At 42.5% G+C, this 26,269-nt stretch overlaps 1 protein-coding gene across 2 annotated transcripts in view; it reads left to right on the forward strand.

Moving 5' to 3' along the window:
- The window catches only part of LOC143207027 (uncharacterized), a 63,202-nt gene that overhangs the window by 3,778 nt on the left and 33,155 nt on the right, over positions 1-26,269 (forward strand). The window contains exon 2 of one of the 2 annotated variants that reach the window (XM_076420018.1): positions 16,071-16,829. The exons of the other annotated variant lie outside the window; for it this stretch is intronic. The gene's annotated coding sequence lies outside the window, so the exon portion shown is untranslated. The remainder of the gene's footprint in view (positions 1-16,070; positions 16,830-26,269) is intronic. 2 annotated transcript variants of the gene reach the window in all.

The raw sequence follows: 26,269 nt of genomic DNA on the forward strand, positions 1-26,269 counted from the left end.
GTAAATTTACGTTATACTATACAGAAAACGTGAACTACGTATGTAATTGATTTATTTAAAGAAAGAACTAATTCAATCGAGATGAAAAATGAGGATGACAATGAGCAAATTTATTTTAGATTGAATGAAGTTATTCTGTGACCACTGTGATAAATCACGTAAGTACGTTTAGTGTTAACGGAGGCGATGCCGACTCGCCGGCCTTATTCTTTCGAAGTCCAAACGAACGGTAGGAGAACAATTTCGATACCGGGAAAGAGAACCCATCGAATACTCTATCAACGGGTGTCTAATCCTATAATATCCTTACGTTGATTCGCGTACGGCCTATACTGAGAGGACAGAGATACTGGTGCGGTAGAAACGTGGAAGTAGGAAGAGGCTGTGTCGTTTGCATAGTTAATTCAGTTGTTCGAAGGTTTCTGAATCGATTGTAAGATAAAAAACCAGGCGAATTCGTTGGACAGCGTGGAATTCCAGATTTTTTATTTTACAATTATGTATTGAAATAGTAAAAATGATTTCATAAGCAATGATTGTATAGCTGTCTTTAGTAGGTCACGTATTCCAATAGGAGTTGCACAAGGTCTAAATAAAGTAAATCTTATCATTTTTATAAGGGAACATGTACCAAGTTTAGTGTTAACCCCTTGCCGTATTTTAACGAGTTAGGCTCGTTATTAAGATTTTAACAAAGTCTAACAAATATGACTGTTACAACTTTCTTATTACGTTTGTAATCAATAGATTGCGGATCTTAATGCAAAATGGAAATTGTCTGCATCGATTGCAAGAAATAGAAATTAAATTGAACGTTATTTCTTCCCTTAATGATTTTAATACAGGAGAAATCATGTATCGACATCTTTAATTTTTAAAATGTTTCAGTAATTTTGAATTTCATCTTCTCAATTTTGCTATAAATGCATAAAGATCCGCAGTCTAGTAATCAATATTTAAGCATCCAAATAAACGTAGCCATACACAGAAAATATACATTTTCTTTTCTCTTCTACGACTTTTTTCGGGATAAAGACGTTTTAATCACTGTAACTATAAAGAAAATTGTTACGGCAAGGGGTTAACGCTTGGGAAGGTGAACAGGTCGATTTTCATGTGCTCGATGTTATTATGTTGGGCCGGTAAATCGGATCGTTTTAGCGTCGAAACTCGGCCAGTACACAGACGTGTACTCGATAGGCGAAATATGGATGAAGGATTGGCGGAGGGTTTAGACTGTTGTAACACAGCTGCGACGCAAGGGAGGGATGCAATGGAACGGGAGCAACGAGATGATTATGTTGGACCGGTAAATCGGATCGTTTTCGCGTCGAAACTCAGCCAGTACACAGACGTGTACTCGAGAGGCGAAATATGGAAGAAGGATTTGCGGGGGGTTTAGACTGTTGAAACACGGCTGTGATGCAAGTTGCGCGACGCAAGGGAGGGCTGCCGGGAGGGATGCAATGGAACGGGAGCAACGAGAGCAAACTGCGAAGAAACTTTGCCGATAGCCTCGCAGGGGTAGTCGATTCGCCCAGACGAGAAACGCGCACCCGAGAGCCGTGGAAAACTGAAAGCATTTCTAATTTATCATCCAAGTAATTGGAACGTTGTATCGGCGCTCTCGCGCCTCGCATTTTCCTCGGTAATCGAGGTATGTATCGAGTTTTCGATCGAGGATCGAATTCCCTCTCTCTCTCTCTCTTTCTCTCGATCTGCTTTCGGCGAACTCGTTGACTGAGGAGGATCGGTCAACTCTTCGCTCGGTTTCTTACTTATTCGCTTAACGAATTCTTGCATTTTTATTACGTCACGGTACTCGGTGACTCAACCCCTTTCGCAACTACCAACGAGATATCTAGCTCGTGCGAACGGATTAACTAAGTTCAGAAACGAGTTTTACTTTCTTTTTTTCAATTTAAACTCGTTTAAACTGTCTCGGAAGTTTTTATCGTATTAACCCAGATATGCTTATACGTTATCGTCTTCTCGTCGTAAAACGATTATGTACTCGGAGATAGTATCCGCTAGGATTAGCCCTTGCCTTTTTATTCGATTACGTTTGATTTTTCGATAGAACGTATCGTGGAGGAAAGAATGTGTTGTTCGAAGGTTAAAAGAGTCGTCGGAAGGGTAGCTGGTATACATTCGATTGGCCGAATTGGTATTTTAGTTGGCTTGCCTACGCGTTCACTCTTCTTCGTAGGAGCATCGTTCAATCGCCTTAACGCCTTCGACTAATCGAAAGCGTTGCGACTCGTGACTGGTGTGACTCTCGCGAGTTGGCATGGAATTCCCTCGAAGAGAACATCCAGTCGGATGTTAATCGACGAGGCCGACGCATAGTCGTGCGAACGGGTAGCACGGTCGAGCGAGTCACGAGCAAATTTCCAATTAACCCGATGACCGTGTCTCCCCCCCTCCCCTCCCCGCTTCTCGACGAACGACGGTACAATAACGCCCGACTTTATTAAATTGGGGAAACCGATAAGGAAAATTAGGCAGGACGAACGAGCACGACGGTGCTGCGTTTAAACGGACGTTTTCACGGCGCAATCGAATAACGAGGAACAACGAGAGTCTTGTTTCGACGGAGTACAAAAGCGAGATTCGCTTCTTGTTTCCAACGAACCGTTCGAAACCGTTTTAATCGCACAAGCTGTAGCTATCTTCGCGTTCAGATTACGCTCCACCTCCCTGCAAATTTTGTCGACCTCTTCAAAGTACGCACGATTTCTTCTATTTTCCTCCGTTATATACCCTTCTCAGGACGCAGCAATGGATATACATTAACGCTGATATACATTTCCACATTTACGTCCCTAGGTCTCTTTCCCCTATCGTAGAGATTTATTTCAGTTACAGGCTGAAAATCGTGAAAAACTGCAATTTTCACCATCTTTAAACGTTTGTAGCTTATTGCAACGTTAATCAATATTGATGAAATTTTCAGAATATCTATAATTCACGCAAATCTGAAAATGGTATTTTTTTAAATTTTAAATATAGACTCCCATAAGAAAGTTGTAAAGAATTTTTTCAAAAATTATTTTTACGTCTTGTAGCAAACTAATTGGCTCTAACTTCTTAAAAAATATCCAAGTCGTATGGCCAGATATTAAGAAAGTTATCGTTCTTTTAAAAGTGTCCGAACATTACTGCGGTTCACTGTATGTTTTTCGTGGAACTACGTAGAGGTTTAGCGTTAAGGGCGGGAACAATTTGAGTTTGCTCAAACTTTTCATTAGACTAACTCCTTACGTCTATCTAGTTGTCTATGTAATTCTGATCCTTTCAATCGGAACTCTCTGTAGAGAGAGAGAGTAGGTGTTGAACTTGTGTCAGTTAAATTAAGTGCATAGATATTTTTAAGACGATGCAGTTTCCGTATGCACCGCTGCGGTTGCATCGGATTCTACAATATTATTGAAAGATCACGCCAAAAACGGATCTCCGGGTATTTAAATATTCGAGCAGCTGTATTTTCGATGTACCAGCACGATTTTATCGGACACCACGCTGATCGCGTGTTGGGTCGATGATCGGAAAAAATACGACATGACCTGAATCGAAGGAGCAGAAAAATAATCGGTGACGCGTGCCATTGTCTCCGCTGCGACGAATGGTTGAAAAGACGACGGAAGCAATGCTCGGTAGCGATTTCCGATTCCCAATCGAAATTCGACGTCGAACGTTGCTCGCCGGTGTTCTTTTATTTTATCTTATCGAAAAATGTTTTAATCACCGTGGCGTGACAATATGGGACCGCGTCATGTTAAGATTGCCCAGGTCCGGTTGCATTGCGACTGAGTGCTCGAGTCCTCTCTTCTTCCAACGAACTTACTGTTCGTAGAATGTTGCTGTAGCGATCAAACGCTTCGGGAAATAGGATATTAACGCCGGCTTGTCTATCGTTGTATGTAATACGAATCTATCTCGGGTCTCGTTTATCCGAACATGTCGTGCGACATACGTAATTCGTTCAAGTGTACGAACGTTGAAATATTCGAATCGTAGAATCTAGACAATAAAAATTAACTTCGTTGCACTTGAGAAAATGTGGTTTCGCGTAAATATTCAGTCTATGTATGTAATTGCAATTAACGCCTGTGTAGTCAACCGGGTATGTACTTGTTAAAGTTCCTCTAAAAGAAATATATAAAAAAACTTTTTAAAAACCACGCTTATATTAAAATTCACTAAAAAGGAGAAAATAATTTTTTTAGGCAATAGTGACTATAAATAAAAGCGTGGAGCGCTAAACTATATTGACGTAAACTTCGTGGCCGCTCCACGCTCTTTTTTATTTACAGTCACTAATGCCTAAAAAAATTATTCTCTCCTTGTTAGTGTATTTTAATATAAGCGTGGTTTTTAAAGTTTTTTTATATATATTATCTTATTTTCTACTTTTTAATTCTTTTAAATGGAACACAAGATATAGTAATACTGGTATGAAATAGTAGGATATTGTATAGAAACGCAAGATATGGAAATGCGCGTGATAGAATGAGGGGATACTCCGAGAGACGACGTCTCTTGATGGAGTCCGAAATTGTCCGAACTGGAACTGAATGAACGGAACACCACACTGACTGAGCTTCTTCGGTGCGAAGTGGGTCAGTGGAGTGAGGATGAGTCGGAATGGGAACGCGTAGTGGAGTAGGGAGCGCTGGCGCGCGGAGTGGGGATCGCTGAACGTGATGACGTACTACCGAGCGTCGCATGGCGACATGTGACGGTTAATATTAAAATTTGTTTTCACTGTTGTCGTTAAGTTATTTATAATTTACTAAACGACGGCAATAAATATTTTACACGGAAGAGGACGACCGCCCGCCATTTCTGATAGAGAAAAACGTGCCGTTTTGCGTGCTGCATCTAACTCATGTCTCACATCACGTGAAATTGCTCAAAAAGCAGGAGTTGAAACTAATCCGAGAAATGTTCGTCGTATTCTCCACACATGTGACAATATTATACGACAGAAAGCTGCGTTGACAACGAGACATAAGGATGCTCGTGTCCGCTTTGCGAAACGACACACACAGTGAAAAAAGAAATGGTGGCGAATTACAATATATTCACAGATGAAAAGAGATTCAACCTGGATGGTCCAGACAGTTTTGACTATTATTACCATCATGTACAAAAAGAAGAATTGTCAAAAGTGCGACGTCAGATGGGCGGAGGGAGTGTGATGATTTGGGCAGGCATCGGCTGCAATGGAAAAAGTGAAATCGTCTTTATTGACAGACGAATGAATGCCACCACTTATCGTGATTTAATACAACAAGAAATTAGCAAGTGTGCGGTACACATTGCTGGTAGCAATTTTATATTTCAGCAAGATAACGCCGCGGTCCATACACCTAAAATAGCTTATTAACGCAAGTTAAGCTCGCTTAAATATTTCAAAAAAAGATAAAAAGATTTTGACTACGATTTTGGCTTAGGGTGCCAATCATTATACAGTTTACCGTATGCCAATTGCGTTCAGTACTCGGTAGTTCTGGTTTCATAATATATGTATTTGGTTGGCTACGGGTGAGCGTGAAAAAGGAAAGGGAAGGGAAAAGGCAAAGGAAGAGGAAAAGCGCGACGTGCACGGGCAGTCTCCAATTCGTACGTGGAAAGGAAAGAAGGCAGGCAGCCAGCTGGTAGGGAAAATCATCCCCCTCGACCTCTCTCGGACCCTTTGGCCACCCTCGGCCACCCTCGGACGCCCTCGTCGCTTGTCGTACGAAAGCCCACAGACCCAGAACATTCCGTGCACCCTATATAGCGCCCCTATAGTTCCCTCCGTGGAACCCTCCCCGTAAACCAGCTGGAAACACATGGCGCGGGGCGCGGCGTCATCGTGCTCGGCTGCCGAGCATATGCACCGTGTTGCTTTCCGCTCCACACCGTTCCACGCCGCTCCACGTCGCTCCACACCGGTCCGCGACAGGGCAAAAATCATCGGGATCGATCCAATCCACCTACACCGTTTCTAATTACTCTTCTCGCGCATCCGACCGTTGTTTTACCTGGCCGCGTCGCGAATAGAGTACTTTCTCGTCGGTCCATGCTCGATTCTTGCATCGAACGATTCGACCCTTCGTTTCAGAGTGCACGGTGCTCCGATCACCAAGCACGACTAGACATCGCTCCATTCAGTTCTCGTTTTAAAAAAAGTTTTGGCGGAAACTTTAGAAGCCTCTCAAACATCAAAGACTAACAATTAACCTCTTGCCGTACCGTTTTCTTTACAGACACAGTGATTCAATCATTAATTAAGTCTTTATCTCCAAAAATTTAGAAGAGAAAAGAAAATTTATATTTCTTGTATGGCTACATTTATTTTAATGATTAAATATTGATTACAAACGAATCAAATTTTATTTCGTTTAGAACAGCGGTTTCCAACCTGGGAGGCGTGACCCTCAGGGGAGGCGCCAAAATTTTTGTAATAAAGATATTATTATTTAAAACGCGTATATATATTATTACATCTATTAAAAGATAGGGAGGCGCGGAACAAATTTTTTTTTTAAGGAGACGTAGTAGCATGAAGGTCGGAAACCGCTGGTCTAGAAAGAACCGCGTCATGTTTGTTAGACTTTGTTAAAATGTTAAGGTTAAGGTTTAAGGTCTGCTCAGTCAATTTGACAATAGCGTTGCTACACCGTGATTTACCGCGTTTTCGATCAGCCCTTTAATTAGCAGTCCGTATGGCGTTTTTCAAAGCATTCGAGAACATGGACGGTCGTATTAGAATCGCTTATGGTTTACGCGAATGAAACGCATACGCGGCGGCAACTAACTTCTCGCGCCACGTCGACCCGCCCTTCTGCCTGCAGTTTAGGGATTGGATCGCCATCGAGATTACGAGCTTACGCGCGCGATTCTATCTGGTTCCCCGGTCTTCCCTACGGGACGCGTCATGCGTAACGCGTGCCCCTCCTTTTTCTGCCACGGGATCACCCTAATGGCTTGGAACAATACAGAAAAATAAGAGAGGTCCGATGACTAGCTGAAAATTGCGATACAAGCGCTGCATTTTACCACACTTATTTTAGCTTGTCGGATCGAATTTTACACCACTTCTCGATGAGCTAGAGGCTTGAAACTTTAAACATAGCTCAGAACTGGATGACAATGCAATATTAAAAAACAAATTTAAAAAAATAACTGTGCGTCTAGGAAAATAAAAACTTTTAATATTAACCATCACACCTCGCCGCGCGACTCTCGACAGTACGTTACGCGTTCAGCGATCCCCACTCCGCGCGTCAACGCTCCCTACTCCACTACGCGTTCCCACACCGACTCGTCTCCACTCCACTGACCCACTTCGCACCGAAGGAGCTCAGTCAGTGTGGTGTTCCGTTCATACAGTTCCATTTCGGACAATTTCGGACTCCATCAAGAGACGTCGTCTCTCGGACTCATCCCCTCATTCGTTCTTGCGCATTTCCATATCTTGCGTTTCTATATATAACCTACTACTTCATACCAGTATTACTATATCTTGTGTTCCATTTAAAAGAACTAAAAAGTAGAAAATAAGATAATATATAAAAAAAATGCACTAGAAAGGAGAAAATAATTTTTTTAGGTATTAGTGACTATAAATAAAAGCGTGGAGCGCCCACGAAGATTACGTCAATATAGTTTAGCACTCCACGCTATTATTTATAGTCACTAATGTCTAAAAAAATTATTTTCTCCTTTTTAGTGCATTTTAATATAAGCGTGGTTTTTAAAAAGGTTTTCTTGTATAATGTATCGAGAAATGAGAACACGAATCCCGCACCCTTGCAATCCTGGAAAAAGGAGTCTACTCCCTTTTAAGTATCCGCAAGCGAACAAGTTCGGTACACTTAGACTATATGTATATTTATTAAAATCGATGTATGTACAACTAAAACGGGCAGACGAGGGCAGCTGAAAAACTTTATACAATATATATATTCAGAAATGTCTACAGTTTCTAAGAAAGTTTTTTTGATGATTTCAGCGCACTGGTTCGATCAATTGTTATACATAACACTATTTGCAAATTTTCACAATATCTTTATTTCAACGTTTCGATCTACTTTTAGATCATTCTCAAGAAAATGTTTAAGAATTGCGTTTGTAAATTAGTAATAAATGCTATATTTTAAATTGTGTGAATTTAAAACAAGAGGAACAAATGTTACTTACTTGCTTAGTCTACAGTTTCTTATGCAAAAGCTTCTATTCATGCCGATTTGTGCCGTCTTTTTAAAAACATTCTCGAAGTTTACATTGTTTAAACTTGGTACGTATGTACCATCTGTTTATGAATAAAAAGATGCTAACAGCTGTGTTGCACACCTAAAATATACCTGCTGACACGTATGAAATTATCATTTAAGCTTGTAGTTTGATAGTCTATAATGACTATTTTAAACGTTTTATTTAATCTGAATTCTACGGAGTTTGACTTCAAAATGTTATATGTATCTCAGCACAGAATATGTAATCTGAAATGAATAATAAATTGGATTTGGAAGCATTTGGAGGGTTTTTACTCTGTTGCAAAAATTTGTTGAATATCTTAACCCTTGTGTGTGCAAACTTTCTGTTCCCTTCAATAATTTGTAATGTTCCTGACAAAATATTGCAAAACCGTTCTGGATCCCCATTCTTTGTACAATTTTAAGTCGATTAATGTTTCGTGAGAAAGAATTTGTGTAAAATATTTTGAGTAATTAAGCTGCAAATTTGTATATACGCTTGTTGTATAACCAGGGTACCCATATACGAAAAATCATACTTGGACGCATTTCAAATGGAAATTTTGGGAAGAAATTATACAGAATACAAAATTCTTAATGCTACTTGTTTATTAACATAAAATATTAAATTATAGTAATTAATTAATGATATGACAATTTTTACATATTGTATTTGTGTGCGTGTTCATCGCAAACTGATTTCATGCACTTTTGGCAACTTTTTCTTGTTTTTCTGCGTAGCATGTATGTATATGGCATACTCCTATAACTTTTCTTCTACCACTTGCATCTAACATCAATGACGCTGGTTGTGCAGAAGTAGTCGATGCAATGTTTCTTGAGTGTTACGTTACTAGCATACTGTTTACATATAGCTAATTTTGATGACAATCTCGCAAGAGACAAAATCGCAATAGAATGTCTCATTGGCACCTCAAAAACAGTCGTCGACACACGACGTAGGGAAAGAAAGTTGAGCACACGAATAAGAGTATTCGCTTCATCATGGAATTATATTGTAATTTCAAATAATTTTTCGCCAAAATCTTTTGAAACAATGTTTGGTATATTATAGGAAGGGATGATTAAGAGTATCGATAATGAATACCAGTAAAATTTGTCGCTACATATTTCATATATCGGAATAGAACGCCTGGGGTACCTAGGTACCCCGGTTACCCAACGACAGAGAAATTCTGGTTGCCCACACAAGGATTAATCTTGAAAAATTGACTTTTGGCCACGAAAAGGGAGTATTCAGACCATAGTGGAACGGCGAGCAATGAATTTTGTTATACTGTCTTGTTCGATTCCGTAGGAAATCTCCTTGAATTTTTGCTCGCAGTCCGGGGAACTTCGTCCGGAAACAGGAATGGACGAGCGAGAGCACGCCGTAACTCGATTTCCCGCTTATCGACCGGCGTCGACGAGACAAGAAATTATTGGTCGGTGCACGGGGAATTAACCGGCTTTCCATATAACGTTGCTGTCCTGCTCTGTCCTGTTCCGCCGCATCGAGCTCGCCGGACCTTTGCCGGACCCGCGTATCCCTTCGAACGGAAATAAACGGTTCGGTGGTGTCTAGCTGTCTCTCGACCCGTCCGGTCCGGCTCGTTCAAGTATTTTTCAGGCGATTCGCGCGCCAGATGCTCTCGATCCCTGTCTCCGTCGTCTGCCCGAAACTCGGAAACAATAGGTCTGTTCCGAAACTGTCTCCGACAATTTCTGCGACGATCGGCCTCGCGTTCACTTTTACCGGGCTCGCCTTCGCGACAAGACATGGCGGAAAAGGGCTCCTACTTGGTCCTCTTCGTCACGGTCCATTGGAATTCCTTCCCGCGCACTTCTAGGGATGGGTGGAAGTCGAAAAGACAACAGGCGTGGAAGTGGGCCTCGAGGGACGAAGAACTGAGAAGCAATACGAAAAGTGGTGGCCCGATAGTTCATCATAGGCCCGGACATGCTTGGTAGAGGGGCGGTCCATTGAACGTCCCGGGGGGTTTTCCCCCGGTTTTAGCCTCCCCCTTAAGAAAAAAAGGGGTGGGTGGAAACCCGAAAATTTCAGATACCCGAGCCTCAGGTCTTGATGACTCGGGTTCTGACCCGAACCCGAATTTCCGGGTTCCGTCCACCCCTAGTTAATTCCACGATCTAGCTGAACAAAACTCAATTTTGATAATGGTCCAGATGTATGGAATCACGTTAGGATTCAATAAGACTCAAACTTTGAAAAATGTGTATCAGTTGTTTCACATCACATTATATTACGTGTACAAATAAGTTCTCGGCCTGAGAATAAAAATGGTTGTAAGTATTCGAACCGAAACATTTTTTTTCCGGTTTGGGGGAGTTTATAATACCAACCTAGTAGAGTAAATTACCCGACTAATAGTTTAACATAACCTCAAAATATTATTGTAACCACAATAAACAAAATGAGTTGCCAAAAGACGCATATTAGGCATTGTATGCTTTTCGCATATCAACTGAAAAAAACAGTTCTGAGGCTAAGGAGATGATACGTGAAGCATTGGGAGAAGACGCTTTGCCTATTAGCACCATCGAGAGGTGGTTCCAAAGATTGCGGAGTGGAAATTTCGACCTCGAAGATGACGAGAGAGCAGGAGCGCCGAAGAAATATCCTCATGAGGATTTGGAGCAATTACTCGAAGAAAATCCTTGCCAAACGCCAGCAGAGCTTGCTGCAGGGTTAGACGTAACGCAACAAAACGTTTCCGTTCGGCTGAAAAAGCTAGGAAAAATTCAAAAGCAGGGTCGCTGGGTTCCACACGTGCTGTCGGAAACCAACCAATTGATATCACACGCAGTAAAAACGACCAGTGACGCTCTGGATTCGTTGGGCTGGGAAGTTTTGCCACACCCGGCGTGTTCACCAGACCTGGCTCCGTCAGATTATCACTTGTTCAGATCGCTACAACATCATTTGGTGGATACACACTTCCATACAGTTGTAGAAGTAGAAAAATGCCTCGCAGACTAGATCGAGTCAAAACCGCCATCTTTTTCTCATCAGGGGATTCGTCGTCTGCCCGAGAAGTGGAAGAAGTGTGTAGAAGCAAGTGGAGACTACTTTCCCGTTTAAAACAGACTTGTATTTTAAGTAAGAAAAAATATTGAATTCGACGAAAAAAGGCCGAGAACTTATTTGTACACCTAATATTTATACTGAATTAATTCGATGTACATAATCTAAACGATGCTGTCAAAACTGAACATTTCAATATTATGTATATGGAATTCATTGAGTGCTATCATCCTTTTCCTTTAAATATCTCGAAACAAGAAATACATGACTTAGATCACTTTCATGTTTACTATGGGTATGTATGTCCGGGAATATCGTGCTACGTAGCTCCGTACCGGAGATCGTAGCTGATTCCCTACGAGGGTTGTTGTGCTACGACAGTGTCTTTTCTTTCAATTCGGCTTCGACAGAATTCAATATACACAGCAAATGGAAAACTATCGCGTTCCCTTCCGGTTAAAGTAATCGCGAGCGGTTCGATAATATAGGTCGAGGCTCGATCGTGCTCGGAGGTACGCGAGACGGCTTGGTTCGTTAACTCGAGGCGGAGAGCGGATCCGACGGGAACTGGAACAGCGGGAATTCGCGAGTACAAACTCCAGGGAAAAATGGAATCGAAAGAGTATCCATCGGAACGCGAGCGCCTGGAAAATGCGATTGTCGGTGCTCGAATTCGTCGAATCCGACCGTGGACCTGCGTTGATCGTCACCGTTTTCGTTCGTATTCGGCTCGGAACACGCAAAGACGAGTGTCATACCTAATTAGAGCACCCCCGGTGGTGAACGAAAACACGGCCAGCGTTGTCCCGCACGCCACGGTTTAATTATACGAGAAAATTAATGCGATTCATTCGATGGACATTTACAACGGTGATTCCTATTGGTCGGCTGCCATGGCTCGAAACATATTTCCCACTCCTGTCGCATTTCCGTCGATACCTATTTCCAAATGATTCCGAGACCATCTGAAAATGATCGATCGGTTTACCGTGATGACCTCTTTCGCCGGGATTCTTTGGCGGGTATCTCGTTTCGTCGAACCGAGAATCGACGAGCAGCGAATGCAAGAATTAGTTTGCAGTAACGAGGGGCACGGGGTTCTTTTATCGACCGAAACGTTCCGTTTCTGTTTCTCTGGATGCTCCGGGAACGAACAACCTTCTCCATTTATGCGGTCCCGCGTGGAACGCTCGACGACGCCGACGACGACGACGTTGTTTGTTCCTAAATATAAGTCGGCAAACTCGCGAGCCAACTGGGGACATAAAGCGGATATCTTTCTTTTGCGAGACGCCACGGCCACCCTCCACCGCCGCCCCTTTTCCATCCTTTTGCCACCCCTTCGCCCGGCTATGTACTTGCGTTGAATATCTTCTATTTGTCGCGCTACATCCCCGATTCGCAGAATGTTATAGGCTGTTCTGCGCTGGCATTGCTGGCAGCTTTTCACACTAAACCTACCCACCACTAAAGCCGATTAAAATGTTTTACGTTACGAAAATGACAAAAAGTCTATTTAGATTTTCTGCAATTTTTAGAACAACTTTGACATTATCAATTTTAATAAGCAACGGCATAATTTCAATGGTCGTAAGGTGAAAAAAATATCTGTGGTTACACGGAAAGACGTCGGATGTCACAATTCCAAAAATGTTTGAGTTTATGCATCAATTCAGCTTTAGAGTTCGAAACAAATTCGGAAGGCTCAGAAAAATAATGCAGTTTGTACAAAGAACTAGTGATCAAAACTTTAAACGGCAATGTCATTAGACAGCGGATCTTAATGCAAAATAGAAATTTCCGAGGGACCAAAAATAACATTAATCTAAAATTTTCTACGATAAAATAAAAAGTTTATTATTATCGAAATTTAAGATAATGTACACAGAATATAAAGGAAAAAATTGAAAGATCAAAATGATTAGAAAATATTGATTTTTATACTTTTTGGTTGCGAATAACATTTATCAGTGTCCAAAATCATTTCGATTGCTTAAAGCAGTTATCTATGAGAGAAATATTATTTCGATCGCTCATAACAGTTATCGACGAGAGAAATTTATTTCGATCGCTCATAACAGTTATCGATGATCAAATTTCTTTTCCCTTGTTCATAATAATTATTGATGAGAAAGTTCGTTTTGATTTCTTATTTAATTATTGATTTGTCTACTTTTTTTCGGATGGTGCAAGCCTGTGAAATTCATTGAGGCGGTTTCGTATAACAAGACGAATCAACAGACCATAAGAACAACACAAAACCTGTTTGTCACATTAAATTTTGATTATAGCAATTAATTTTACGAATAAAAAAATGGAATAATTGATTGCCTACCATTTGAAAGTTGTACTATTGAATAATAACTATCACAAATTTCGTTCATCAATAACTGTTATGAGCGACCGAAATAAACTTCTCTCATCGACAACTGTTATAAGTGATCGAAATGAATTTCTCTCAACGATAACATTTACCAACAATAGAAACATTTTTGGTTACTTATAATCCTTATTTGTAACCAATACGATTTTAGTCGATGAAATACTTGTTATCTATGATTTTTTTTCTTTTTGGTTATAACAATTATGGTCTCTGATATCTCCTAACCGAATTGCAACGAACTGGAGTGAGATAGATATTTACTTTCTTTCTTAATATATGTAATAGGTTGTGTGAGAATAATATAACAGTATTTTTAAATTCTCTTAATGTCATTACTGTTTTAAATTACACCTACTCATTTTTGTTATAAGCGCATAAAATCGGCTGTCTACTGATCACCGTTAGTGGAAAAATCAAAAGAATATTTTCACGCGCGAATGCGCGGCAGCCACGGAGACACGAGCCCTTCCTACGTCCTCGTGACGTAAATGAAAAGTATTCATCTCGTTGGCACGACTCCAGTGCTCTCGATGGTGTAAAACAAAGGGGCTCCGATTCTGGCGAATTCTGCCAAAGTTTGTGCGATTTTCCAATCGATTCTACGGCAGTTGTACCCTTGTACATAATCAGTCGCGGGAAGCAACGGGGCCGGTTGCGAATCCAAAGATACGAAGCGTCGCGTTGGTTCCCGGACCTTCCGACGTGTCCGGTTGGTGCGTGCCGTTGAATATTTATGAACAAAGTTATCTCTGTACCGATTTTCCCTCGGTGGAGGGACAGCGAGAGAGATGGAAATTAGTTTGAAAACGGCGTGTCTCGGTCGGCAAACGCTCTGGATATATTACCAACGAAATAGACTGCCTACAAGTTACACGGAACTCGTTTTAAAGGCGACGCGATGTTCGAAGCGTTGCATTGTGGTATACGCGCGGCAAAGCGTTCTCTCTCTTTCATGGTCTGTCTCGGGGACCGGAAGCGACGTAGATCGGTTCCAGCGGGCCCTTTGAACTTTCCTTAATAATTTATTTAACGTCGCGGGGGACTCGATCGTGGGCAGCTGATTCGTCGGCTTCGGAGAATAGAACGGAAGAGAGGAGATCAGAAGAGCAAAGAGGAGTAAAAGGGAATAGAGGAAGCGCGATCGGTAAGAGATCGCTCTCGTCATCGACTCTCTGTCCCTCTCTCGCCATCGAGACCAAAGCTTTCCAGCTACCATCGAAAAATCCAATGGACGCGAAAACGGGTCGAGACGTTCCTTTACAATCTGACCGTTTTATTTTTACGCCGACCTATCTTTGGCCGTGTTTGAACGTCGGTTTTTAATCCGCGACTAACTAAGCGATCCCCCGGAGACTGCTTTATCTTTCCCGGCTCTCGGAACCACATCGATTATTTCACTTTGATATCGTAAATAGGATCCATCGACTAGCATCCCTTTCGACGGAATCTGCCGTCGTCCCCTCCCACCGCGGATACAATGGCCCCGCGGATCCCTTTTCCTGCGATTCAATGCGAGACACGGGAATCTTCCGAATTTGTCAAAACGCTGAAAAAGTCTCGCTCCGTTATGCGTTCTCTTCGAGTCAGTATAAGCAGCGAAATCAAAATACAATTTGAACCGTTCAAGAATTAAAAATCTTTACGCATAAGAGAATAAATTTAAACTAAACTTTTTCGATTATATTCTGGACATTATCCTTAATTCTACGAATAAAGGAGGGAATCAACTTCCATGTGTACTATTCTTTGCAGGAATTACTGAAATCTTTATTCGGTTAGAGTTGCTACAAGTGAACTCGCTGATCGCTAGGACTCGACCGGACTTCTCAGCTCGTCTTCAATCCTGAGAAGCTTCAAGGTGTTCCAAAATCGTCCTGATTGGTCAGGCTTGCGTTTGCCTTTTTACCCAATCAGGTAATTTTTTCGGGGAATCCTTGCATCCCCCTGTTCCTTGGCGCGCTTTTCCTGAACTCGGAGGCGACCCCGGAAATGTGGCAATGTACTGTCGCTTACATGCCTAGCTTCGCGGTCCCTTTGGAAACTCGAGTTTTATAGTGCCCACACGAGCTGTTGAGGCCGAAAGTAAAAAGTCTAATGTGACCAATACGTGCCATAACAAAAACTCTAAGACGAGCAACGGTTTTCTCAAAAACAGCTGTGGACAACGGGTTCCGTAAACTTGCTCAAACATTTGCACGCCAAATGCTGCAAATTTTACGTGCCGATGGCCGCTACAACGCAACCCATCGAGGCGCGCTCAACTTCCGTAGAACATTAATAATTATTCTGTACTAAGATGTCTACTTCACAGCAAACGCGAGTTTGAATTCGAATTTGCGTCGATATCGTTAAACGGAACTCCGGCGAATGTAGGTCGATTATTCGTTTCAAGGATCGGCCGCTTTTGGTCAAGAAGCTGCGAGTCATTTTCCATTGGAGCGCGTCGCGAGCGTTCCAAGACGACGTGGGAACGGATTGGATCGGAGCTCTGCCTATTCCGCTCGCGGCTAACGTGTTCCGAGTCCGTCGAGATCGAGAGGAAGTTTATGGATCGTGCGCGGCCCAAGAAGAGGATACGTGGCCGTTAAATAGCCGAACCAAAGATAACGAACATTTACAGTTCTTAGTTTTACGTTGCTTCCAACCGAACCTCGAATCGTTACGATTATTATCTCTGTTTAACTCCATTTCGACTCTGGTTATCCTTCTTTCTGCGTACTGCTATTCTAATGTTAACCGTGGCTGTACTGGGGGGTAATTGGACCCCATACATTCCGCGAGCAATAATAATAACAATAATAACAATAAATGTTTGTCAGACTTCATTGATTTTTTAAAATATGAATATACAATGCTTAAAACACTTGAAACATCACAGATAGCATTCCTAGAAAAGAATGCTCTTCATTTAAAAAAGAAAATTTTTCCGAAATATTAAATATGTAGGTTTGGCAGGGTTCACAAAAGAAAATTAGTCATTTCTTCGATCGAAAATCATATTCACAAAATGTTCATTTTTTAATGCTTGTTCTAATTATAATTCTTTTTCTAAACGTTTAGAAAGTAATATGGATGCATTAAGCACCGATACGAGACAAGTCATGTTTTACCAAATAAACTGCTAGATCGGCCACCCGGACCACTGTGCAACGTATGTATTTATTTATCAATTTTCGAAGTACATACATACTTCTTGTAGACCCATTAGTTTCTCAGTGATCCTAATGTACCAGCTGTTAGAGTAATTGTATGATGATTTCGAGACTATTGGGTTGGCAAATAAGTTGGTTCGGTTTTTGTGATTTATTCCAGTGTAAAAAACCGAACGAACTTATTTGCCAACCCAATATGAATCATTATAGATTCGGGCATTGCTATCGGGGGGTAAAACGATCGATAGTTCGCGCGAATCCGAAGCGACCGTGTTTCGTTGGGAACGGTAAACGGTCGCTCGTCTCCATCCAGATAATCCGAATCGAGCCGGGCGATCGAAGTCGAACGGAATTACGCCGAGCCAGTCGACTAATCTGATTTAGGGCCACTTACCGAATGCTCGGGAGCGCGTTAATCTTTTCGCGGACGGAGAGCAGGAATCGAGGAGTCGCACGGAAGAAGCACACCGGCTTCGTTGTTCCGCGACTCCCGAGGATTCGTCTGTTCCACGAAGCCTGTCGATCGCGGTCCTACGAGTTATTCTTCGCGTCCTATCCGTTTCCGTTTCCATTTCCATTTCCATTTCCATTTCCAGTTCCATTTCCATTTAGACCTGCGCGAGAATCGCGAGCGTACTGCTCGGCTACCAAACAGGAAAGGTCTCTCTATTTTTCCTACGAAGAAACAGTAGTCCTGTATTTACTGGACCATCAAGTCGATAAAAACCCGGAGAACCTCGCATTTTTTCCGAACCGCAGACTCGATCGATACGATCTTCAATAACCGCGCCTATGGCGTTCACTTTGATCCCCGTTGTAAAATCCTTAGACCATATGAACTTAGACGCGGCTCAGATAATTTTTCTTGAAGCAAAGATAAAGTAACACGTGACGTGACAAGTTTCTAAGATATACACGGTGTCTCAGCTGAAGGAGGCCACCTAAATGTCTTATTTATGGCACAAAACAAAAATATTGATGGCATAATATAAATGATATCGAAGGAGGAAATATTCCATGTGTCATTTAAACTGTGGTGTCCAAGGTGGTTCGGAACCCACCTTATAAAAACTGTAGGTCCCGTCGCGAAAAAACCCGAACAGGGTTAAGTGCGACGTAAAATAACCAATAAAAAAAAAACAATTCTTTTTTGTCTGGTTATTTTTTCGTAGTTTTTTCAAGGCCATCGTTATTTTTTATCGGGAAAACTTTTTTCTGTTCCATCTTGTTAATGACTTAAGCATATTCAAATGTATTTTTTCAGCCGCTGTAAGATGGAATAAAAAAAAGAGAAGTTTTCCCGATAAAAAAAATAACGATGACTGTTCCGGCCGACCGATACTCAGCCGATCAGCTGTATCGAGTTCGCGATGACGCGATATAGTCACGTCACGTCGTCGAAGTGCCCCCCACTCCGCGTTAGCCTGACGTACAGATTTTAGGTTCAAACCGGCTGATCGAGATACTGTTTACGACAACCGCGTGCACATGTACCTCGTTCGTCTCGCCGCCTTCGGTTAGCCGTTACATTTCGTTTACGTTTCGTTAACCCTCTTTTCGTCGCGTATCATACGTAACTTCGTTTGTTCATTTTGTATCCCGTTATGTGTTTACTTGCGTGTGTAATAAAGTAGTATGTGAACACATTTATTAAGCATTTTCACTCCACTATTCCTCGTACCGATCTCTAACAATGACCTTGAAAAAACTATGAAAAAACAACCGGCCAGAAGAAATTGTTCTCCTATGATATTCCACCTTTGATACCAGTTAAATTATGCCATAAATATTTTATGTACTATTAAAGTTCGAGTTACATTGCCGTAAACACAACGTGGCACCGTGGTAAACGAAGGATCGTCCCGACCTTTCTGTCGAATATCGCCGGTTGTTAGGTGCGTCGTGGATACCGTTTCGTATTTGGAAAATACTGGATTCGGAGAACGAACAGGAAAGGCTGCCAGCTGCGTGCTCGTGTACGTGTGCGTGACTACTATGTACTGTGGCGATGTCGGTGATGGTTGCGCGAATCCGTAACGGGTGGCCAGTGCGCGGCGTGAGCAGGCCTTTCAAACTCAATTTCGAGCAAGAAACGAGGGATCGCTACCCCCCGTGTACACGAACCAGGGGAAGTAGCCGAATCTAGAGCAACACCTAGCTGGACCCAATTTACGCGTCGTAGTAAATTAGCACTAAACCTACCGAGTTATGTAAGTAAAATGTTGCCTTATAGAAATGACAAGATTTAGTTTATTTAAACTCTGCGCGGTTCTGATTGCATGTAATATGTGCTCCAATAAAGATATTTATTAAATGTGTTGGATTATTAGCAGTAATATTGCAACTGCCAAGGGGCAAAAATGAATTGCGTTGTCCATGAGAAACACTGCAGTTGTCTAACGTAAAATAACAGACCAGGTGTCATCGGACCCATATGTATAGGTCGTAGGACCCATTTTCTGGCATTTCTCGTACCCAAGGGCCAGGACAATAAACGATGCAACCTTGGGGTTTTCCTTATTTCAAGTGGGTGACTGATTTTCTCTTTCGCTCCTGCCACATTCTTTTTCTTCACTTCGAGTCCGCTAGCCGAATTGTTAAGATGTCCTTCCGCGCTGTTAAATAAAACTGTTTTTAAAAGAGTTCTCCAGCCTTTCCAGTTATGTAGTACTTAGAAACCAATTCCCAACAAAATGATTTCTTATGAAAGCATCTTTATCATTTCAGTAATTGCAGAATCAAAAATCTAGAGTCGGTTGATGCGATCAAAGAACTCTCAGTCATTTCGTCATGAAATCTTCAAACTATGTCTAATCAACACAGATCTACAAAATGTATTTTTTAAATTTTCGATATAAGCCCCGATAAAAAACGTTGAAGAAAGAAATAAAAGTTCTTTCCCTCGGACAATCGACGAGATTCCAGGGGACAAGGAAAAACGGCTCGCGCACGGCGAACACATAACTATCCGGTTGGTTTGCCGTGTTCGAGCCTATCTTCGTCTCGGTTGATGTTGTCGCAAAGTCACGGTGCGGCGGCTGGTGGAGGGCAGAGAGCGGAGGTGGGGGTTGCAAGGCGGAAGAACTCTCCAAGGGACTCGACGCGCGAAAAGTGGACGCAACGGGGGTGAAGAGAATCGCGCGTCGACAAGACCCGGCGACGTCCTTCGGTCTCCGGTCTCGCTTCGGCAAGAAAAACGTCGTGCAACATCACCCCAGTTAGCTTATTTCTAAGATCCACAAATATTTACCATGCTCTGTAATTATGGTACAAAGTAACAACTGAACTGATCTCCCCATAATGTACTTACAACTATGTCTATGTATAAGGATTCGGCTTTGTACATATTCATATACAGTGAGCCACGAAAGCATTCGAACGCCCTTTAAAACAGAATAACTTTTTTATAATTGTACCAAACGATCCCTGATTTTTATAATCAATTAGAAGTATTGGTTTATGAAATGATATGCAATAAAGATTTCCCAAAAATTATAATTTACAAGGTTACGTGCAAAAATAAGAAAAGGAATTTTTAATACTTTTTTATTTGGGCCCTTAATAGAAATTTAATATATGTTTTGTAGATCTATAGAGTAGTTACATAAATGCTGGAGAAATTTCATTAAATATATTATATATGTATACAATTTTTTTGTATATGTATCGGTTGTTTGCATATCATTTCATAAACCAATGCTTCTAATTGATTATAAAAACTCAGGTCGGTTGGTACAATTATAAAAAAGTTATTCTGTTTTAAAGGGCGTTCGAATACTTCCGTGGCTCACTGTAGGTCCACATAAAAAAGTTGTAAAATGCAACGTTTAGTATTTTCTCTACAATTCCGACCAATTGCAATTTTTGAAAAAATTTCTTTTCACGTCGTGTAGTAAACTAATTGCTATTATTGTTTTTTTTAAGAGCATCCAAATATTAATAAGAGTCTCCTCCACGGTTGTTCGTGAGACGACGCTCACAAAATCGAGGCGACTTCGTCGATGTTGCGAGCAGGGATCGATGGTGTTTCGGTCGTATGCCGGCCCGCAATTAATTACGAGATCAGTTAATTACATTAGTGGCACCGACGTTGCGGGTTGGGAGAGGTTGCTCCGAAGATCATACGCCGCTTTGTAGCACAACGGACAATCGCTGTAACGCCGTAATGTCCTTTACCGTTTCGCGTCGCAATTCCACCGCGTGCACCGCCGAAACTCGCCCCGCGGAGTGTTCTGAAGCCGGAGCGACGAGAAATGTCAGGTTTGTCGATCGCGTCTGGCGTCGGTCGCCAGTCCGGCGATCCGAGCTCGAAGAAATTCAAATACGACCCGACGGTTGTTTGCGAGAGCTATTATGTAGAGACACGCAGCTCGTTTCGAGTCCGCGATATTTTCGTAGCGGCTGTGTCACAAAATCCTACCGTGACGAGGACTTCAATAACAGACGCACCGAGCAATCGATTTGATTGGGTTTTAGTTTAAATGACTAGGTGAGAAGTAACTGCGTAGAGAAATAGGTGGATAAAACGTCGGGATATTCGAAATGGCTCGTTTCGACCCGTTTGACGGTTACAGCGTTCGAGATTAACACTAAACCTACCGAGCTTTATAAGTAGCCGGTACATGTAGCCTTACAAAAATAGCAAGGCTGAATTTATTTGAAATTTGTGCGGTTCATATTATAACATCTGCTCTACTAAATGTATTTATTTAAATCGAAATTAAAAATTTGGAACTGGTCATTTCACCGGTGGTGATAGGTTCAGTGTTAAACCGTTTCCCGATCGGTCTCTGATTTTTCAGACAGCGAGGGAAAAGCGAATCGTGCGAATCGGCTAAAGCGACCGTCTCGAATCACCTGACGCTTAATCCAACGATGGAGCTGTTCCGAAGTAAACTGCGCGAATCCCAGCGAAGCCGTCGAATCGGCCGTTAGGGTAGGTGTAGGGCGCCACTGTCCGGCAGCGGGGGTCCCTATAGCTTTCCCTTTCAATCGTATGAGCGCGCGCAACGCGCGTGCTTCCTTGACGACCGACAAACTTCGGCCCTGATATCTTAACCCGCAACCGCTTTCCGCCTCGCGTCAATTCTGTAGATTCGATAGATTTAGTACTTACGTCCCCGAGTTTCGATGCCGATGGTCCTCACATCCTCCGCATCTCTTGCTCCCTGTAATCACCGTCGATGCAACGAGAGACAAAGGAAAACATGACCGTTGTTTGTAATAGCGCTATGTCGTTTAAAACAAAAAATTACATTTGGCTTTAATGGCTGAATATCGATAGCTTAAAAGCAGAATTTTGTATCTCTTTAAAGGAGATTAGTGACACAGGATCGTTTGATCAAAAGGATTTTAATCGGGGGGAGGAACAATTGCTTTAATCTGTTTCAACAGTGCGCACGAGCTTTCTGGTGAAAGCACGCAGGTCGTACCCGAAACCGTTGCAGTTGTTTGCGTTTACATTAGAACGGTTTGTTCCTCCTGCGACGTGGTTAGAAACCAGCAACCAACGAGCAGCAGTCGGCAGTCAGCCGGTCGTTCTACGGCCGGGAACACGGGAACACGGGGTTACCATCGGCTTAAAGGGGATACGCTCTGCCTTTTGACGGTCGACCTCTTTGTTTCCAGCCTTTTTCCACCTGCTCCTCTCTGACAGGAAACTCGACGCTCTCTCTCTCTCTCTCTCTCTCTCTCTCTCTCTCTCTCTCTCTCTCTCTCTCTCTCTCTCTCTCTCTCTCGGACGGTTCTCGTTAGCCTATCCACTGGCGGAACGAAACCTCGCTTGCAACCCGAAAACAACTCCCTTTTCAGCGTGCCCGGTGAAATCTCGAGATCTTTTCGATCGAATCGACTATACGTTGCTTTGAGAAAGACGACACGAGAGGAATTTGGAATTCCGCTGCTAACCGACAAAGTCTGTTTCACCCTCGGACAACGGACGATTTTTATAGATTCATATATGTATGTACCAGGTTTTTCATGAGAAATAGGCCACCTAAATAGCTCCGTTAGGCTTTAACATAGAAGAAGATATTAAATGGAAAAGTTGTACATACTGTTAAAGGAGGCAAATATTTTGAAGATCACCGATGATTTTGAAATAAACCTCATATATTTTTAACTTCATAGTACCGTAGCTGATGTCAAGACGAGTTCAATGATATGGTACACTATCTTATTTGAATTGAACTAAATGTTCGTCCTATATCTTCCTAATGTTTCTGAACACGGCTATTATAATAAGAATCAGTATTAACGTTCTAAACAATAAATAACAGGTGAAAAGGATGTCCTTTATATGACGTAATATCTTTATATGTATAACTATATGAAGTAATGTCTAGAACAGTATTTCTCTGTCGGTACAACTCCCGGAGTCTTTTTCGTCGGCAGAACTGTGCAGGCTCTTATATGTAATTAACATTAATCGATATTTTTCAAATACATTTTCTCCTTACTCTTCTACATTCTAAAATAAATTTTTATAATGAAAACTAACGGCGAAAGTACGTTTCATGAAGGTTACGTATACAATATTCAACAAGCTCAAAGTAGGCAATAAACGCTAATACGCGGAAAAATTTTTGTTGGTAGCATTAGAGCAGACTTTGAACTTTCTTTTCACGTAAATTTTTCAATGCGGAAATGAACAATATTTAAATTTTTGGTGACAGTGATCGCTGTTTCACGATCTGAATTTTTGGAAGTTCGGAGGAATTTTCGGAAAGGCAATCATCTTAATGGATTATACAAATATGTTCTGAAGAAATCGTGTATGGATAAGTTAAGTGAAGAAGCAGAAAAGTCTATATGGATTAATATTTCCAATATCTGTACAGTTTGTATTGTTAGTAGTCATAAAGAAGAATTTGTCCAGCTAGCGCCTCGAATCGCAGCACTGTGCGACGCCGCAAAATCTATTCGCATCTCGTACCCGGGATTGAGATTGAAAACACGGTCTCGTGGTTGAACCTCGACCTTTACCGGGGGTCAGCTCTGCCCCCGGCTCGTCTAGCGTGTAGTCGTCGGCGAGGTATTATTATTTATGTTGCGAGGAAGGCGGCTCTCATCGGACACCTGTAACACCGGGTCGCGAAAGAGGCGCGATAGGGGCGAGGATCGATCGCGCTCGATCTCGACTGTAAATTTCGTCGAAATCCCTGTGTCGCGTCGCGCAGGGGTGGGTCGATCGTCGCGCGGACTAGATCGCCGCGGCGGGCGAGCACCATTTTTCTCTCGGAAGCCCGGCAGCGGATACGCATCGAAAATCGATACTCTCCGTCGTCCGGGATATTTACAGTAGCGCCGCGACGAAATTAGCGTACCGTTTCGAAACAACGCGGAGCGGCCGATTAAAATTCGTTTCGTGGAACCGTCGCGTTGAGTCGCTCGTTGCGCGTTAAGGGGGTAGACACGTTTCTTGGACCGCAAGGGTGTGGGATGCGCCTTCTCATTGCTCGATACTGCAAAGATGGGGTTTTGCAGTAGTTAAAAGCGCTAGATAAAAGATTAATTTAGGCCGCGATCGCCCTCACAAGTCCTATTTTTACGTTTACAAGGCGTAATTTGCAGCTTTATGAAAATGGCTAAATGCGCAGCTTTATGCTTCTGTGTAATGCAAATTACGCCTCGCAATCGTAAAAATAGGAATTTTGAGGGCGATTGCGGCCTAGATTGATCTTTTATCTTTTATCTACCCCCTCAAGCGTTGTCCAATAACCGGTCGAGTTAAAAGGTGATTCCAGGTGCGACGGAAGCGGCGAAAACTAGCTAGGAAACAGAGGAACTCGAGGCAGTTGAGTGAAACGATAACACCGAACGGGGAACGGTGTTTAGGACGGTCGGGCCGAGTAACATCTCGAGTTTAGGTGGTAGCCGAACTGATGTGTCGGCCGTCTCTTTAGAATTTATCTTTGTTCTTCGTAGCTGATGCCTCATTTGCATGATAAAGCGGGGAGCAAGCGGCACGAGCTTGTCGGGGTACTGGGGTCTAAGGTTTTACGGGTAGTGGCAAGGCCGAGGGTGAGGGCGAGCGCCGCGTGCCAGGTAGAGCGCCGCGATGCGTCCTCCCCGATAATTGTGACCGCGGTTTTAGTTTCTGCAGGCGCATTTGCATACGCTCGTAGTAATATTTCTTTCGGATCCGCATTCTATTCGTTGGTCCTGCGACCGCAAACGGTTACCAACGACCAGTCGTAAATTCAGGTTCTCCAGTGGTTGTTCCGCAAGAGTTGCGTTATCGTATAATCAAATATGTAGTCGACTAGTCGATCGTCCTCGATGAATCGTTATCGGCGTTTTGGGAAAACAGGGAAAAAAGTGGAACAGGAATCGAACGAAATCCGTTGCGGGTTCCTCGCGCTTATTATTCCCTCGGCGTGTGTCGTCTCCAGTATAACGGGATGCCTAACATCGCGGAGTTCCTCGGGACGGGGTTCGAGTTTCACGACGGAATGGAAATCTAATTCCGCATCCCGGCTTCCGCTTACGGAAGGCAGCGAAAGCCCGCGAAGCCGACACGCGGCTTCTTCGAGGAATTAGAAACGAAGCTGTCGACGCGATCGAAGGCCGATCGATCCGTTCCATCGGATTCCGTCCCGGACTCCAACTACATCCAACGAACCGCTCTTCCGCGGCTTGGGTAGTCATTCGTCAGATCCCATTGCGTGGGTTTTCAGGACACAGAAGGAGGCGAGCGAGACTCGAACTACGAACTATGAGAACGAGACCGACCGGTCGCGATTCGACGTTCTCCACTTTCGATCATCCCAGTTTGCCGTTGTTCGATCGCGTTTGAAACTCTTTACGAACGGTAGATACGCGACGCGTTTGGCAACAGGTGGAAACAAATTTAAGCAGCGATTCCTCAAGGCGACGCGAGATGTCGAACATTTTAATTGCAATTCAATCAGCGACGGTATTACCACTGGGCTGGTTCAAGCAACGAGGGTCGTTATACGTTGGTTCGGTTCTCGGAAAGTTCTCGTTCCTTTTTTCTGTGACATCGTGTACACAGAGAATCGAACGGGGCGATGGTCACTCGCGATAAGCACGATGACATATTTATTTAATGCGTTAAAAACATATTTTATAACAAGTTTAACACTCTAGAATATACTTCCACCAAAACAATGAGACATTCTAAAAAATGCAGTAAGGTGGAGTGGGGTAAGTCCGCCCTAGTTTTTGCAATATTGGACTTAACGTTCTTGGTATCAAACTCTTGCCACAGTTATTACTGATGAATTAGTATTATGTAAGATTCTAATTTTGCTTGAAAATTATCATTTTGATAGGATATTGTACAAAGTGTCAACTAGGACGCACTTGCCCCGAAAATGGGCCAAGTCCGTCTCTGAGAGTTAAAAATGCTTTCGAACCTTGTTTCGAGTGCTACGGGGCAAGAAAAGAATGATTATCAAGCCTGCTAATAGATAAA

This window comes from Lasioglossum baleicum, chromosome 3 (assembly GCF_051020765.1).
Source record: "Lasioglossum baleicum chromosome 3, iyLasBale1, whole genome shotgun sequence".
NCBI classification, from domain to species: Eukaryota; Metazoa; Arthropoda; class Insecta; order Hymenoptera; family Halictidae; genus Lasioglossum; species Lasioglossum baleicum.